The sequence below is a fragment of the Rhinoraja longicauda genome, chromosome 19, assembly GCF_053455715.1.
Source record: "Rhinoraja longicauda isolate Sanriku21f chromosome 19, sRhiLon1.1, whole genome shotgun sequence".
Lineage (NCBI taxonomy): Eukaryota > Metazoa > Chordata > Chondrichthyes > Rajiformes > Arhynchobatidae > Rhinoraja > Rhinoraja longicauda.
Window position 1 is genome coordinate 19,776,053 of NC_135971.1, and position 17,603 is coordinate 19,793,655.

A 17,603-nucleotide genomic window follows, 5' to 3' on the forward strand; every position below is an offset into this window, starting at 1 on the left:
TTGTCCCGCCCCCTCCTCTGACATCAGTCTGAAGAAAGGTCTTGACCCGAAATGTCACCCATTCCTTCTCTCCAGAGACGCAGCCTGACCCGCTGAGTTACTCCAGCATTTTGTGTCTACCTTATATTCTTTTCATGTCTATTAATGACATTCCATTGGCTCTCTCTACACCACGCTGTCTCGGCAAGGCCACCAGCATCATCAAAAATGAGTCTAACCCTGAACGCTCCCTCTCCCATCAGAAATGAGATACAGAAATGTGAAACACATATCTCCAGATTCAGGGACAGTTTCTTCCCAGCTGTTATCAAGCAACTGAACCATCCTATCACCATCTAGAGTGGTCCTGAGCTACCACCTACATCATTGGAGACCCTCGGACTGTCTTTATGCAGACGTTACTAGAATTTATCTTACACTAAACGTTATTCCATTTATCCTGGAAGTGTACACTGCACAGATGGCTTGATTGTAATCATGTATAGTCTTTCGGCCGACTGGATAACACGCAACAAAAAGCTTTTCACTGTACCTCGGTATATATAACAATAAACTAAACTAAACTTCACAGATCAATGTTTCCAGGTCTGCTCATTTTCAGATTTAGGGATTACATCACATAAACTTAAATCCCAATTATTAAATTGTGTTCAAGAAAATAGTCATCGGAGTAGGTTCGTCACCTGAAATTGGAGAATACAATGTTCATACATTAGCTTGTAAGCTCCAGTCAAGTCCAATAATCAATCTTTCACAAAATGCTGGAGTAACTCAGCAAGTCAGGCAGCATCTCGGGAGAGAAGGAATGGGTGATGTTTCAGGTCGAGACCCTTCTTCAGACTGTTTACGTCACCCATTCCTTCTCTCCCGAGATGCTGCCTGACCTGCTGAGTTACTCCAGTATTTTGTGAATAAATACCTTCGATTTGTACCAGCATCTGCAGTTATCTTCTTATATTATATATCAATAGACAATAGACAATAGGTGCAGGAGTAGGCCATTCGGCCCTTCGAGCCAGCACCGCCATTCAATGTGATCATGGCTGATCATTCTCAATCAGTAGCCCGTTCCTGCTTTCTCCCCATACCCCCTGACTCCTCTATCCTTAAGAGCTCTATCTAGCTCTCTCTTGAATGTATTCAGAGAATTGGCCTCCACTGCCCTCTAAGGTAGAGAATTCCACAGATTCACAACTCTGACTAAAAAAGTTTTTCCTCATCTCTGTTCTAAATGGCCTACCCCTATTCTTAAACTGTGGCCCCTGGTTCTGGACTCCCCCAACATTGGGAACAGGTTTCCTGCCTCTAACATGTCCAACCCCTTAATAATCTTATACGTTTCGATAAGATCCCCTCTCATCCTTCTAAATTCCAGTGTATACAAACCTCGTCGCTCCAGTCTTTCAACATATGACAGTCCCGCCATTCCGGGAATTAACCTAGTAAACCTACGCTGCACGCCCTCAATAGCAAGAATATCCTTCCTCAAATTTGGAGACCAAAACTGCACACAGTACTCCAGGTGCGGCCTCACTAGGGCCCTGTACAACTGCAGAAGGACCTCTTTGCTCCTATACTCAACTCTTCTTGTTATGAAGGCCAACATTCCATTGGCTTTCTTCACTGCCTGCTGTACCTGCATGCTTCCTTTCAGTGACTGATGCACTAAGACACCCAGATCACGTTGTACGTCCCCTTTTCCTAACTTGACACCATTCAAATAATAATCTGCCTTCCTATTCTTACCACCAAAGTGGATAACCTCACACTTATCCACATTAAACTGCATCTGCCATGCATCCGCCCACTCACACAACCTGTCCAAGTCACCCTGCAACCTCATAGCATCTTCCTCACAGTTCACACTGCCACCTAGTTTTGTATCATCGGCAAATTTGCTAATGGTACTTTTAATCCCTTCATCCAAGTCATTGATGTATATTGTAAATATCTTTCACTATGCCACTTAGGCATCTTAGAACCCGATGGTATGAACTTTAAACTCTCTAATTTCAAGTAATAACTCAGTGGGCCAAAGTGTCTATATCTTTGAACTAAACTTGACTTAATTGAGCTTAAAGGCAATTAATATATGGAAAATGCCTCAGCACACTGTCACCATTTAATTGAAATAATAACAAACTCTATGGCTACTTACCAATGATTTCAAGATTTAGAATTCTGGTCCTCTGTGGGTCTAAGTCCACCATCATATAATAGTGGCCACTGTCTGGTTTTCTGACATCTTTTAATTGAAATGATCCATTTGATATGTTAACTTTAATTCGATTCTTGTACTTTTCATATATGATGAGATTTCCTTCATGCACTTCAGTAATGAAGAGAACCCTGCTGGAATCTGAGAAGTCCCAGTACAAATTATTGAATTTCTTATCAGTTCCAGGGAACGAAACAGAGGAACCTGTGGCGGCCAAATTGCTGTCACTTGTCCACTGAGCTGCAAGACAATAAATTAATTCAAACAGTATCACACCTGATATATGTCGGAAGGAACTGCAGATGCTGATTTAAAACGAGGATAGAGACAAAAAGTTTGACACAGACATCAGGTCCTAACACCAAGGACCTGTTCCTACGCTCCACAAAATCCCTAATCTTCAATGTGGTTGGTTAGTCCAGGAAAAATGGTTGGAGATATTTAGTTTAGTTTTTTTTCAGTTTAGAGATACAGTGCGGAAACAGGCCCTTCGGCCCACCGAGTTTGCACCAACCAGTGATCCCCGCGCATTAACACTGTCCTGCACAAACTAGGGATCATTTAAATTGACACCAAGCCAATTAACCGACAAACCTACAAGTCTGTGGAGTGTGAGGGGTAACTGAAGATCTCGGAGAAAACCCCACGCTGGTCACGGGGAGAATGTAAAAGCGCCGTGCAGACAGCATCCTTAGTCAGGATGGAACCCGGGTCTCTGGCGCTGTGAGGCAGCAACTCTACCGCTGCATCACAGTGCTGCCATATACACCCAGGAACTTGAAGATTTAACTATATCCACTTTGGCCCCATTGATGCTGATTGGACACGTGCTGCGCCATCCTTCCTCAAGTCAATTACTAGCTCTTTTGCCTTGTTAACATTGAGGGAGAAGGTGTTGTCAAAAAGCGTGCCCTACACATCGGTTTTAAACTTTGCCTCCCTCACCTTAAAGCTATGTCCTCTAGTCTTTAACATTTCCACCCTGGGGGGGGAAAGGTTCTGACTCTCTACCCTATCAATGCCTCTCACTATTTAAGACACTTCAATCAGGTCTCTCCTCAACCTCTGACGCGCCACAGAAAACAATCCAACTTTGTCCATTATCGTCCGATAGCTAATACTCTCTGATCCAAGTACCATTGTGGTAAATTTCTTCTGCACTTCCTCGGAAACCTCTCCAATCTTCCTGTACAAGGTGCGACCAGAACTGCGTGCAATACTCCAAATGTGGCCCATCAATGGTTTTGTAAAGCTGCAACCTGACCTCTTGATTCTTATACTCAATGCCCCACCCAATGTGGAAACTCTTTCTTTACTGTTAGTAGCTGTGTGGTAGCTAAGGTAAACACTGAACATCTACGTGTTTGTGTTAATCTACCTCAGGTGTGACACAAAAAGCTGGAGTAACTCAGCGGGACAGACAGCATCCCTGGAGAAAATGAATAGGTTTCGGGTCGAAACCCTTCTTCGGACTCCTGAAGACTCCAGAGTCTGAAGAAGGGTCATGACCCGAAACATCACCTATTCCTTTTCCCCAGAGATTTTTTTATTTTTATTTTAGTCCTGTGCCAAACCCATTTACTTTTCTAAAAATTCAATAAATGGAGACCATATTTTTAAAAATAACTCAGGTTTGTCGATTAAGGCAAACCTTATTTTTTCCAAATGCAGGGTCTCTGTCATTTCCATAGTCCACATTTTAATTGGTTTTTTCCAAAATTTAAGTATTAGTTTTTTCGCAGTTATTAGACTGTAATCAAGAAAATGTACCTGACTTACTGTAAAATTTGTAGTATGTTCTGATAATCCTAATATAATTAATTTTGGGTCCATATCTAATTTTTTATTAATAACTTTAGAAACTATTTTAAAAATCTCCAACCAGAAGTTTTGCATTTTTATACAAGTTACGAAAATATGAGTTAAATTAGCTTCTTGAAATTGACATTTATCACACATAGGAGAGATACTAGGAAAAATCCTATTTAATTTCGTCTTCGAATAATGTAATCTATGTATTATTTTAAATTGTATTAAGGAATGTCTAGTATTCAATGAACATTGATGTATATGTTGTAAGCTTTCATCCCATATATCTTGCATTATAAATTGATTCAATTCGTCCTCCCATGCTCGTCTATAAGATTCTGATGACGGAATGTCAATGTCAAGGAGAATATTGTAAATAAAAGATATTAATTTATTTGAGTTATAATGTCGATTCAGGCATACATCAAGTGTTTCTGGACCTCTAAACTTATATTCTTGCATATGTGATTTTACATAATCTCTAAGTTGTAAATATCTAAAATAATTATTAACATGTAATCCGTACTTCTGCTGTAACTCCTGAAACGAAAGAAAAGTTCCCTTATGATAAAGATCTCCCACCCTTTTGATTCCATAACTTTTCCATTGAGCAAAGCCTCTATCTAAGACAGACGGTTTAAAAGAAGGATTATTCGCAATAGGAAGGAAAACAGATAATTTACTCAATTTTAACGTAAGCTTTAATTGTTTCCAGGTACGGATAACACTATGTATAATGGGATTACCTCCATATGTTTTTTTATTTAAATTTATTGGAGCTAAGAGGATCGCACCAATATCGAATGGTAAGCAATCCTCTTTCTCCATCTTTAACCAATCCGGTTGTTGATCAGAATCATCCAACCAGCAGGTTATATTTTTAATATTAACCGCCCAATAATAAAATAAAAAGTTAGGTAAAGCAATTCCTCCATTAATTTTAGACTTACATAAGTGTCTTTTATTTATTCTATGAGTCTTGTAGTCCCAAATAAAATTAGTAACAATTGAATCAATTTTTAAAAAAAACTTTTTTGGAAGGTAGATCGGAATTGCTTGAAATAAGTATAGTAGCTGTGGAAGAAAGATCATCTTTATAGCATTACTACGACCAACTAATGATATAGGAAGTGTTTTCCAAAATTGGATATTTCTGTGTAATTTAGCAAGTAAAGGAGGAAAATTTGATTTAAATAAAGAAGTATATTTCCTAGTCACGTAAATTCCAAGATATTTAAACTTTTCATAGGCAATTTTAAAAGGAAATTGTTGAAGTATGGCCGGATTATGCTCCATTATTGGCATAATTTCACTTTTATACCAGTTAATTCTATAACCTGAAAATGAACCAAATTGAGTTATGAGATTTAATAAATTCGGAATGCTAATTTCTGGCTTTGTAATATATATTGATACATCATCCGCATATAAAGAAATTTTATTGGTTGTATGTTTAGTGTTGTAGCCATAAATATCTGAATTTGATCTAATACTCTCAGCAAGTGGTTCTATAATAAGGGCAAATAAAAGTGGTGATAGTGGACATCCATGTCTACAACCCCTAGCTAAATGAAATTTAGATGACAGCATTTGATTAGTTAATATTCTAGCTGTTGGGGATGTATATAAAAGTTTCACCCATGCACAAAAATTTTCACCTAGTTGAAATTTTTCCATCACTGAGAAAAGATAGGGCCATTCTACTTGATCAAATGCTTTTTCAGCATCTAGCGAGATGATTGCTAAATCTTCATTTAATAGTCTATTTGAATAAATTATATTAAACAAGCGTCTCAAGTTGAAAAATGAATATCGTTTGGCTATAAAGCCTGATTGATCGGGGTGTATCAATTTGTCTATAACTAGACTTAATCTCTGAGCTAAGATTTTCGCTAATATCTTCTGATCAGTATTTAAAAGAGCTATCGCCCTATACGAACCAGGGTCTTCAGAATCCTTATCTTTTTTAGGAATGAGGATTATTGTTGATTCAGTCAGAGTTTGTGGCAATCTCTGTTGTTTAAAGGCGTGACTATATACAGTTTGCAAACGTGGAGAGATCAACCCACTGAATTTTTTATAAAATTCATTATTTAAGCCATCAGGGCCAGGAGTCTTCCCATTTTTCATGGATTTAATAGTCTCTTCAACGTCTTTCATAGTTATTTCTGCGCCCAGTAAATTTCTATCACTCACATTCAAACCAGGAAGGTTACATTCCTGCAAAAACTTTTGCATCTGCGCAGAAGTATCTGTTATTTTTGATGAATATAATGACTGATAAAATTGCAAAAATCTCTGATTAATATCCTTAGGTAGTTTAAGCAAATCTCCATTTTCTGATCTAATTTTATGAATTGTAGAATCATCTTCTAATTTACGGAGTTGACGTGCTAGCAATTTCTGTGGTTTATCTCCAAATTCAAAATGTTTTTGTTTAGTATATTGAAAAAGCCTTAAAATATGAGCTGAAAGGATATAATTTAACTTATATTTGAGAACTGCAATTTTATTATGTATTTCAATAGAGGGAGCGATGGCATTTGTTATGTCTAACTGTCTTATCTGACTTTCCAGGTCATTCTGTTCAGCTCGGTTCTTCTTGTTTTGAAACGCTTGAAAAGCAATAATACATCCTCTCACAAACGCTTTAAATGTTTCCCAAAGCAGGGACGCAGGTGTTTCAGGAAGGTCATTTGCATTAAAAAAAATCTCAAATTGCGATTTAAGATAGTCATAACATGCTTTTTCATTTAAGATTTGCGGATTAAATCTCCAATTAGTCTGTTTCCCCGTTACTCCTTGGAGTTTTACCCTAAATGTTAAAGGGGCATGATCGGATATAATAATATTATGATATTTTGAATTATACGTATAAGGAATAAGTTTGGAGTCCACCAAGAAACAATCAATTCTTGAATAAGTTTTATGCACAGGTGAATACTCTCGGCCTGAAGGATTATCAATCCTCCAAACATCTTTTATATTTACATTATTTATATAAGAGTTTAATAATTCACACGACTTGGATTTTGTTTTCCTTTGAGTTGAAGATCTATCCAAATAAGGATCTAATGTACAATTTAAATCTCCTCCAATTATCAAGTTATATTGTCCAAATTCTGGAATGGTATTAAATATATATTTTTTAAATAACGGATTATCAAAATTTGGTGCGTAGACATTCACCAATATCAATTTTGTAGAATATAGTTCTCCCACTAATATCACATATCTACCTTCAGTGTCGACTATAGAGGAAGTATTTATAAATGGTATACCCTTACGAATTAAAATAGCAACACCTCTTGATTTAAAGGGAAACGATGAGTGAAATACTTTATCAATCCATTTGCCTTTCAGTCTATTATGTGCTACATTTTTTAGATGAGTTTCCTGAAGGAACATTATGTCTGCATCAATAGATTTTAAATGTGAAAGTACTTTACCTCTTTTAATTGGTTCATTAACACCCTTGACATTCCAACTACAAAATGTAATACCTTTAACCCCTGTTTTCCTAATAGAATCTTGCATCTTAACCGATAAATGGTCTATAATAAAGCAAATGGTCTGGCACCCGGACTACAACATTTTTCTTGAATGAGGGGTGGATGATCTTTTGTACAGCGTGGAGTGCCTCCCGGAAATATCTCCCTAAAGTATATAATTTCTGAAAAATGACATGATAATAAAAGTTAAATCTAAAAAAAAATCAATATATAAAAGGTTAAAAGAGTGCAGGAAAAAAGAAGAAACAACTAAAACTACAACTACAATTAGTGCAGTTAGTGTTAGCCACCCTAAGGTGGCAAAAAATCTAAGGACTTCCGTGAGATGTAAAAAAAAAATTAATACTAGCTCCGTTTTTTAACACAGTTATTTTTTTTTCTTTCCGGTTTTAAAATATATATATTTTTAGAAGCAAGGGGAAATAAACAGGACAGGCCCAAAGGAATTTAATCCAAAATAGGCCAGTTTCCCCCCCTAGGGTGTATTAGTTAAATGTTAAAAGTAAAATTTACATGAGTCAAGTGTTACTTGAACTTCTGATTGGTAGTGATTAATAATATTTTTTTATTAATAGTAGTTAATAAAGATTAATAGTCATATAGCTTATTCACTGGTCTTGGAACTTTAAATTATAACGCCTTATAGCCCAATCAGTTCTCTGCCAGTGATTACAGCCGTGGAGTGGTATTCATCCCTTCAGCGAGTTTTCAATCTCTCGGGCGAATTAGAATGCTTTAATGTGATCAGTATAAAAGGTTTCTATCTGCTTGTAGGTGACTCGCAGTTTGGCCGGGTACAACATTCCGAATCTGAGCGATGGGATCTTCCTCAGAATTGATCTTGTCTCATTAAAAAGTGCTCTTTTCTTAACCACCTCAGCAGGATAATCTCTAAAAATACGGATATTGTCGCCTTGGAATGATAAGTTTCTGTTGATAGCGATTCTTGACAGAATATCTTCTAAGTCGTGAGAATAGTGTACCTTTAATATCAAGTGCCTTGAGGGAGCGCCAGCAGCTGGCCGAGCTCTCAGTGCTCTGTGGGCTCGATCCAGCAAAGGTTTTGTGTCCAGTTTCAAAACATCCCGTAGGAGTTCAGCAGTGAAATCACAGAGGTTTTTATCTTTCTCTTGGCCTTCTTTAACTCCAACAATCCTTAGGTTCTGACGTTTAGAGCGACCCTCTAAGTCAATGCATTTCTCGGTTACTTTCACTAGTAGATCAGATAGGCGTTGAGTCTCCGTTAATACCCTTTTTGTTGTGTCAGCGCTTGTCTCAGCTAGAACTTCCAACTCGCGTATAGCCTCGTCGTGTTGATGTACCGTAGTAGTAATATGCTCCAACTTACTGGTAAAGTCGGAATCCAGCTTTTGTAGTTTAGAGTTTACTTCCACCATATGTTCGTTCATACTCTCACATATTTCTTTCTTCACTGATGATAACTTCTCACTGATGATAGTTGATATTTCTCCCTTCAATCCTTTCAACGATATTAATTCATCTTTCATTTCCTGAAAATCATCCTTCATACTTGAAAGCTCCTCACCAACTATGGTTCGAAATTCCTCCAATCCAATTTTTTTAGGCTGTGGTTTTCGGGACTGTTTGGGAATTTCTTCTTGGGTCGGCACTGGAATTGAGGCTGAGGCTGAGGCTGAGGCTGATGCTTCCATCTGACCTGATTCCTCTTCCGGCAGCCTGGCCTTGCCAACTCGTTTTGGAGCAGTTTTTAACGGGGGAGTGCGACTTATCGACATATAAACGGTAGGAGTCACGATCTAATGACTTCACTCACCCTTCGTTGAAAGTTATCGGCAAATTTCAGTGGACCCGTCCCGTTCTTTCCCCTTTAAGATCGGATTTTCTTCGGAGCTAGTTGACGCGTGGCTTTATCAGAGCATAGCGCCACCGGAAGTTTGGAGTATTGCACGCAGTTCTGGTCGCACCTTGTACAGGAAGATTGGAAAGGTTTCCGAGGAAGTGCAGAAGAGATTTATCACAATGGTACTTGGATCAGTGAGTATTAGCTGTCAGACGAGAATGGACAAAGTTGGATTGTTTTCTGTGGCGCGTCAGAGGTTGAGGAGAGACCTGATTGAAGTGTCTTAAATAGTGAGAGGCATTGATAGGGTAGAGAGTCAGAACCTTTTCCCCCCAGGGTGGAAATGTTAAAGACTAGAGGACATAGCTTTAAGGTGAGGGAGGCAAAGTTTAAAACAGATGTGTAGGGCACGCTTTTTGACAACACCCTCTCCCTCAATGTTAACAAGGCAAAAGAGCTAGTAATTGACTTGAGGAAGCATGGCGAAGCACGTGTCCAATCAGCATCAATGGGGCCAAAGTGGATATAGTTAAATCTTTAAGTTCCTGGGTGTATATGGCAGCACTGTGATGCAGCGGTAGAGTTGCTGCCTCACAGCGCCAGAGACCCGGGTTCCATCCTGACTAAGGGTGCTGTCTGCACGTCGCTTTTACATTCTCCCCGTGACCAGCGTGGGGTTTTCTCCGAGATCTTCAGTTACTCCTCACACTCCACAGAATTGTAGGTTTGTCGGTTAATTGGCTTGGTGTCAATTTAAATGATCCCTAGTTTGTGCAGGACAGTGTTAATGCGTGGGGATCACTGGTTGGTGCAAACTCGGTGGGCCGAAGGGCCTGTTTCCGCGCTGTATCTCTAAACTGAACAAAACTAAACTAAATATCTCCAACCATTTTTCCTGGACTAACCAACCACATTGAAGATTAGGGATTTTGATTAAAAATGAAAATGAAACATTGAAAATTGAAGACCAAAGTAGCACACAAGCACCTACATTTCTTCAAGCGACAAACGACAAGATCAGTTTATCTCCAATAACTCTTATCAATATCTACAGATGCACAGTGGAAAGCATACAATCAGGTAGTAAATTCAATTTTTTTCCCTCTGTCATCGGCAGCTGAGGGAATACCTGATAGAAGTTTGTAAAATTGTGAAAGGCATAGATAGACAGACAGAACCTTTATTCCTAGCGTGGAAATGTCAAAGACTAGTAAACCAGACTGGTCCAGGAACGCTGAGGCCCTGTACAAGAAGGGACAGAGCATGCTGAACTTTTTGAGAAGGCTCCGCTCCTTCAACATGTGCGGTAAGATGCTGCAGATGTTCTACCAATCGGTGGTGGCCAGTGCCATCTTCTCCGCTGTAGAGTGCTGGGGCTGCAGGGCGAAGGCCGTGGACTAAACTACAATTAACAAACTCATCAGAAAGGCTGGATCCGTCCTGGGGGCGGAGTTGGGTTCATGGGAGATGGTCTTGGATAGGAGGATGCATCTCAAACTGCAGAGAATCTTGGACAATACAGCTCACCCCCTCCATGACACACTGGTCAACCTGAGGAGCACCTTCAGCAACAGACTGGTTCCACCAAGGTGCGGTACAGAATGCCACAGGAAATCATTTTTCCCGTGGCGATCAAACTGTACAACTCTTCCTCCTTCCGTCATGGAGTCGACTGACTCCCCTCCCTTCTTCCCCCCACTTCCTCCCCCCTCTCCATTATCCTCCCCTCCCCCTCCTCGATCTTAGCACATCCCCAATCCTCCAATTTCATGTTTCATATATCATGTGTTTTATGACTGTTGGCAGACCAATCTCCCTCCTGGGATAAATAAAGTTCAATGGTATGGTATGGTATGGTATGGTATCGAAGAGAGCTGAGCATGAAGGTCAGATGGGGAAAGTTTCACGAAGAAGGGATTAGTTTAATTTGGGATCATGTTTGACACAGACATCAGGTCCTAACATCAAGGACCTGTTCCTACGCTCCACTGTTTTATTTAGAATTATATTTCCATAGATGCATTTTCATTTTTCTTCCAAATTAAACAGCTCTTGAGCCAGATTGCAGCCACCGCCTCCTTACAGAGACTCAGAACTAATTTTACCTGAAACTCTTTGGCTGAGAAGCTGCAGAAGGCAGAGGAAAGAGCAGCCGAAGGTCTTCATTATATGCCACTGTCAGCTTATTCAAATAACGCAATCGGGTCGAGAAGGTAGCTTGGTGACTTCATCTGTGAACTGAGAGAAGGAAAAGGAGTAGTATATCACATATAATACACATTATAATTTATATTTAGATGAGAGAAACTCAGTGGGTCGGGCATCTGTGGAGGGAGGAGACGGATAGTGTTTCGGGCGGGACCGTTTTATTGATGTGGGCAGTGTGGTTGATATGTTTTACATGGGCTTCTACAAGGACCCACACACGGAAGACTGGTTGAAAAGGTAGGAGCCCATAAGATACGACGTCGTCGTTCTCAATCAAAATACTAGTGCGGTAAAGGAGACAAAGGTGGAGATGCAAGGAACTACATCTCCTTCTGCATCAACTGCATCTGAACAAAACCATGCTTTCATTTCACTGCACATCTTGTATGTGCATGTGACAAATAAATTTGACTTGACTTGACTTGGACTATCCCTGATCAGCCCTTGTCCATCTGAATGTATGTGTACCCTGTCCCTCAGAATACTCTCCAGGTACTTTCCAACTACAGATGTTAAGCTCGCCAGCCTATAGTTCCCAGCCTTTTCCCTGCAGGCTTCTCGAATCAGGGCACAACATTTGCCACCCTCCAGTCTTCCGGCAGCTCTCCTGCATTTAATGACGACTTGTAAATTTCTGCCCGCGCTCCTGCAATTTTCACTCGAGCTTCCTACAGTGTTTTTGGATATATCTGATCAGGCCCTGGAGATTTGTCCACCTTCACACACGTCAGGACCTTCAGATCCTCTTCCACTGTAACACTGACTGTTCTCGAGACATTTCCATTGACTTCCTCAAGTTCCTGTCCTCCTGTCTTTCTCCACGGTAAAAACAGAGGAGAAATACTCATTGAGGATCTTGCCCAACTCCTGTGGCTCCACACAGAGTTGACCACTTTGATTCCTGAGGGGTCCCACTCTCTCTCTCTCCGGTTACCCTTTTTTCCCTTTATGTAAAATCTCTGGGGATTATCCTTAATGCTATCCACCAGAGCTAACACGCGTCCCATTTTTTCCCTCCTGATTTCCTCGTTTAGCTTGCTCCTTGGTTCCCGAAACTCCTCCAGTGATACACTTGATCCCAGCTGCTTATACCTGGCCCATGCCTCCTTACTCTTGACCAGAGCCTCAATTTCCCTAGTCATCCAAACTTCCTTCCGCTCAACCTTGCTCTTAACACTTCAAAGACGTAAAGGTATGTAGGTTAATTGACTGGGTAAATGTAAAAATTGTCCCTAGTGTGTGTAGGCTCGTGCTAATGTGCGGGGATCGCTGGGGGGCACGGACTCGGTGGGCCGAAGGGCCTGTTTCCGCGCTTAATCTCTAAATCTAAAAAAAAGGATGTTGCGAGAACATTAAAGAGGATGTTGCCCGGACTAGAGGGTATGAGCTATAGGGAGAGATTGAGTAGACTAGTCCTTGGAGAGCAGGAGGATGAGGGGTGATCTTGTTGATGTGTAAAAATCATGAGAGGAATAGATCGGGTAGATGTGCAGAGTCTCTTGCCCAAAGTGAGCAAATCGAGGACCAGAGGACATAGGTTTAAGGTGAAGGGCAAAAGATTTAATAGGAAACTGTGGGGTAACTTTCTCACGCAAAGGGTGGTGGGTGTATGGAACAAGTTGCCAGAGGACGTAGTTGAGGAAGGATTTATCCCAACGTTTAAGAAACAGTTAGACAGGTACATGGATAGGGCAGGTTTGGAGTGATCTGGCCCAAACGCAGGCAGGTGGGACTAGTGTAGCTGGGACATTGGCCAGTGTGGACAAGTTAGTGTGAAGGGCCTGTTTCCACACTGTATCACTCTATGGTTCTATGAGACTCTATGACCACGATGTTCCATCTACTCTCGTCCTACCTGCCTGCAATTATGCCCATGTACCTCTGAACCTTTCCTATCCATGTACAAATCCAAATGTCTTTTAAATGTTGTTATAGTACCTAGGTTTACAAACAAAAGAATATAACATGATGCAGAATGCAGGGCTGTTGGACACACTCTGCTGCCTGGGACTAAGAACCCTATACCTCCTACCTCGACTCCGTCCAAGGACCTTGACAGTCTTTCCAGGTGAGGCAGAGGTTCACTTGCACTTCCTCCAACCTCATCCACTGTATCCACTGTTCCAGGTGTGGACCCCTGTTTCTCGGCGAGACAAAGTGCATGCTCGGTCATCGTTTCGCTGAACACCTCCGCTCAGTCCACCTAAACCTACCTAATTTCCCGGTTGCCAAACACTTTAACTCCCCCTCCCACTCCCACACTGACCTTTCTGTCCTGGGCCTCCTCCATTGTCAGAGTGAGGCCCAGCGCAAATTGGCGGAACAGCATCTCACATTTCGCGTGGGAAGCTTACACCCCAACAGTATGAACATTGACTTCTCTAACTTCAAGTACCTATTGTATTCCCTCTCTCTCCCTTCCCAGTTCTCAGACCAGTCTGACTGACATTTTATCTCTATTTGTTTTGTTGTCAGCTTCTCCAAGCAAACAATGGTACATTTGACCTTTTCCTTGATCTGCAACTCTTTTGATGTCTCGTTTTACCCTTCCATAACTCCGTGCCTCCCTCTCCCCTGACCCTCAGTCTGAAGAAGGGTCTCGACCAGAAAATTCACTCATTCCTTCTCTCCAGAGATGCTGCCTGTCCGGCTGAGTTACTCCAGCATTTGTCTCTATCTTCTGAGCACAGTGGAGACCTTTAACAGCCAAAGCTGGTGTTAAGGAAGGAAAGACAACGCCCGAGTGAGACCGCACCTGGAGTACTGTGTGCAGTTTTGGTCTTCAAATTTGAGGAAGGACATCCTTGCTATTGAGGGAGTGCAGCGTAGGTTCACTAGGTTAATTCCAGGAATGGCGGGAATGGCAAATTTGCAGATGACATAAAGCTGGGTGGCAGTGTGAACTGTGAGGAGGATGCTATGAGGACGCAGGGTGACTTGGACAGGTTGTGTGAGTGGGTAGATGCATGGCAGATGCAGTTTAATGTGGATAAATGTGAGGTTATCCACTTTGGTGGTAAGAACAGGAGGACAGATTATTATCTGAATGGTGTCAGATGGTACAAAGAGATCTGGGTGTCCTTGTTCATCAGTCACTGAAAGTAAGCATGCAGGTACAGCAGGCAGTGAAGAAAGCTAATGGCATGTTGGCCTTCATTACAAGAGGAGTTGAGTTTAGGAGCAAAGAGGTCCTTCTGCAGTTGTACAGGGCCCGAGTGAGACCACAACTGGAGTACTGTGTGCAGTTTTGGTCTACAAATTTGAGGAAGGACATTCTTGCTATTGAGGAAGTGCAGCCTCGGTTCACCAGGTTAATTCCCGGAATGGCGGGACTGTCGTATGTTGAAAGACTGGAGCGACTGGGCTTGTATACACTGGAATTTAGAAGGATGAGAGGGGATCTTATTGAAACATATGATTATTAAGGGACTGGACATGCTGGAGGCAGGAAACATGTTCCCAATGTTGGGGAAGTCCAGAACCAGGGGCCACAGTTTAAGAATAAGGGGTAGGCCATTTAGAACGGAGATAAGGAAAAACTTTTCACTCAGAGAGTTGTAAATCTGTGGAATTCTCTGCCTCAGAAGGCAGTGGAGGCCAATTCTCTGGATGCTTTCAAGAGAGAGTTAGATAGAGCTCTTAATGATAGTGGAGTCAGGGGGTATGAGGAGAAGGCAGGAACGGGGTACTGATTGTGAATGATCAGCCTTGATCACATTGGATGGTGGTGCTGGCTGGAAGGGCTGAATGGCCTCCTCCTGCACCTATTGTCTATTGTGTAAACAAAGGGTGAGATCACGATTACTTGAACACAAGGACATTTTAAAATTTGGGCTTTTGCACGGTCTGGACAATCGGTGTTGTTTCTAGGTTACGGGAAAGGAGGAGAATATGACGACATTTTGCCAACGCCTGCTCCAAAATAGGAATTAAACAGAAACACACGAAAACAGCCAGATGGTTAACGCAACATTTGTGAAACAACCGTCAGAAGGTCGTAACTCTCTTTTCCTTGCTCTCGTGGACGGGAAATTCAATTACGTTTTGCATTCGTTGAACGCTGAAGATAGACGATGAAAGCCGTTAGCAAAATTCCCATCAGACTCCCAGACAACAAAAAGGATATATCTTTTCACCTCCTCTCTACGACATTTGTTCACCGGATTCGATGCCTCCCCCGGAATCTTGGTTGCTGCAAACCTTTACACCCGCTTGTCCAGCTCGCTGGCGAGGAAGTCTAGTCCGTGAGATAGAGTTGCTCGTGTGTCCGACCTGAAAAAGCAGATCGCCGTTTGAAATATACAGCCACTCTGCGGCAGGAGACTGACCGCAACTCTGCCTTGTCACCAGTTACAAGTCCCAGCGTCTCCGGTGGGCGGCACGGTAGAGTTGCTGCCTTGCAGGGCCAGTGATCCGCGGGTATGGGGGCTCTTCTGCACGGACGGGTTTAATCCTGACTACGGGTGGTCTTCTGTACGGAGTATTTACACTTGGTATGAGTGTAGATTGGTCCGTGTGTGCGCAGAGGCCGCTTCAGCAAGTTCCCACCGTTTCTCGCTTCGCTTCCATTTTGCACAAAACAACCCAAGTCCCACCCCCCTTTAAAAAAACAAAGGGGCCTCTAATTTCGTCTGTGAAGTGTCAAATAAACAGTGAAGGGCGATCTGGGCGGGCACGGTTTTCAGTTGATGCCACAAAAATATCCAGTGTTACAACTTGCAGCGTTTGACATTTTTGGTCTTCTTTCTTCCCCAACACCCCACGGGTCTGGGACGCTGACAATTTGAGGGAATTAATGGAAACAACATTAAATTAAAATGAAGGTAGACACAAAATGCTGGAGTAACTCAGCGGGTCAGGCAGCATCTCTGGAGAGATGGAATGGGTGACGTTTCGTATCGAGACTCTTATTCAGACTGATGTGACTGATTCTCTCCAGAGATGCTGCCTGACCCGCTGAGTTACTCCAGCATTTTGTGTCGACCTTCGATTTAAACCAGCATCTGCAGTTTACTTTCCTTCATAACTTAAATCGAATCGACTAGGAGGCTCAAAAAGGGGGAATCGAAGAGAGAGTTGGGAGGTCATGTCGCAGTTGTATAAGACGTTGGTGAGACCGCATTTAGAGTATTGTGTTCAGTTCTGGCTGGGCACCATGTTATAGGGAAAATGTTGTCAAGCCGGAAAGAGGACAGAGAAGATTTATTGCAATGTTGCCAGGACTAGAGGGTGTGAGCTGTAGGGAGCTGTACAGTAGCCTGGGACTCTATCCCTTGGGTGCAGGAGGATGAGGAGTGATCTTATAGAGGTGTATAAAATCATGATATGAATACAGTCTCTTGACCAGAGTAGGTGAATCGAAGACCAGAGGATATAGGTTTAAGGTTAAGGTGGAAAGATTTAATAGCAATCTGAGGGGTAGCTTTTTCACACAAAGGGTGGTTGGTGGATGGAACAAGCTGCCAGAGGAGGTAGTTGAGGCTGGGACTATCCCAACGTTTAAGATACAGTTAGACAGGTACATGAATAGGACAGGTTTGGAGGAATGTGGACCAAACATGGGCAGGTGGTACTAGTGTAGCTGGAGCATGTTGGCCTGTGGGTAAGTTGGGTTGATGGGCCTGTTTCCATGCTGTGCCTCTCTATCACTCTATGACAAAGAGAGGACAGGGATGCTTATCTCAAAACAATCGCAAGGAAATAACAGAGTGGGAGAGTAATTGTCAGGGTTGCCATATCTGTGGAATTCTCTGCCACAGAAGGCAGTGGAGACCAATTCACTGGATGTATTCAAGAGAGAGTTGGATGTGGTTCTTAGGGCTAATGGAATCAGGGGATATGGGGAGAAAGCAGGAATGGGTTACTGATTCTGGTTGATCAGCCATGATCATATTGAATGGCGGTGCTGGATGGAAGGTATTTCTGCACCTATTTTCTATGATTCTATGTTTCTATATCTAGAAATGAAAAACAGTCCGTAAATGTTTTTCTATCCAACGAGCACCTAGGGCAGAGCAGGAGTGGTACACACATC

At 41.8% G+C, this 17,603-nt stretch overlaps 1 long non-coding RNA gene across 1 annotated transcript; it reads right to left on the reverse strand.

Annotated features, from left to right (window-relative positions):
* Positions 1 to 11,558: 11,558 nt before the first annotated feature.
* LOC144602722 (uncharacterized) lies at positions 11,559 to 16,235 on the reverse strand. The gene is made up of 3 exons (XR_013548488.1): positions 15,706 to 16,235; positions 13,602 to 13,706; positions 11,559 to 11,599 (listed from the first exon to the last, which is right to left on the reverse strand). It is a non-coding gene; the product is annotated as an uncharacterized LOC144602722 (long non-coding RNA).
* Positions 16,236 to 17,603: the final 1,368 nt, after the last annotated feature.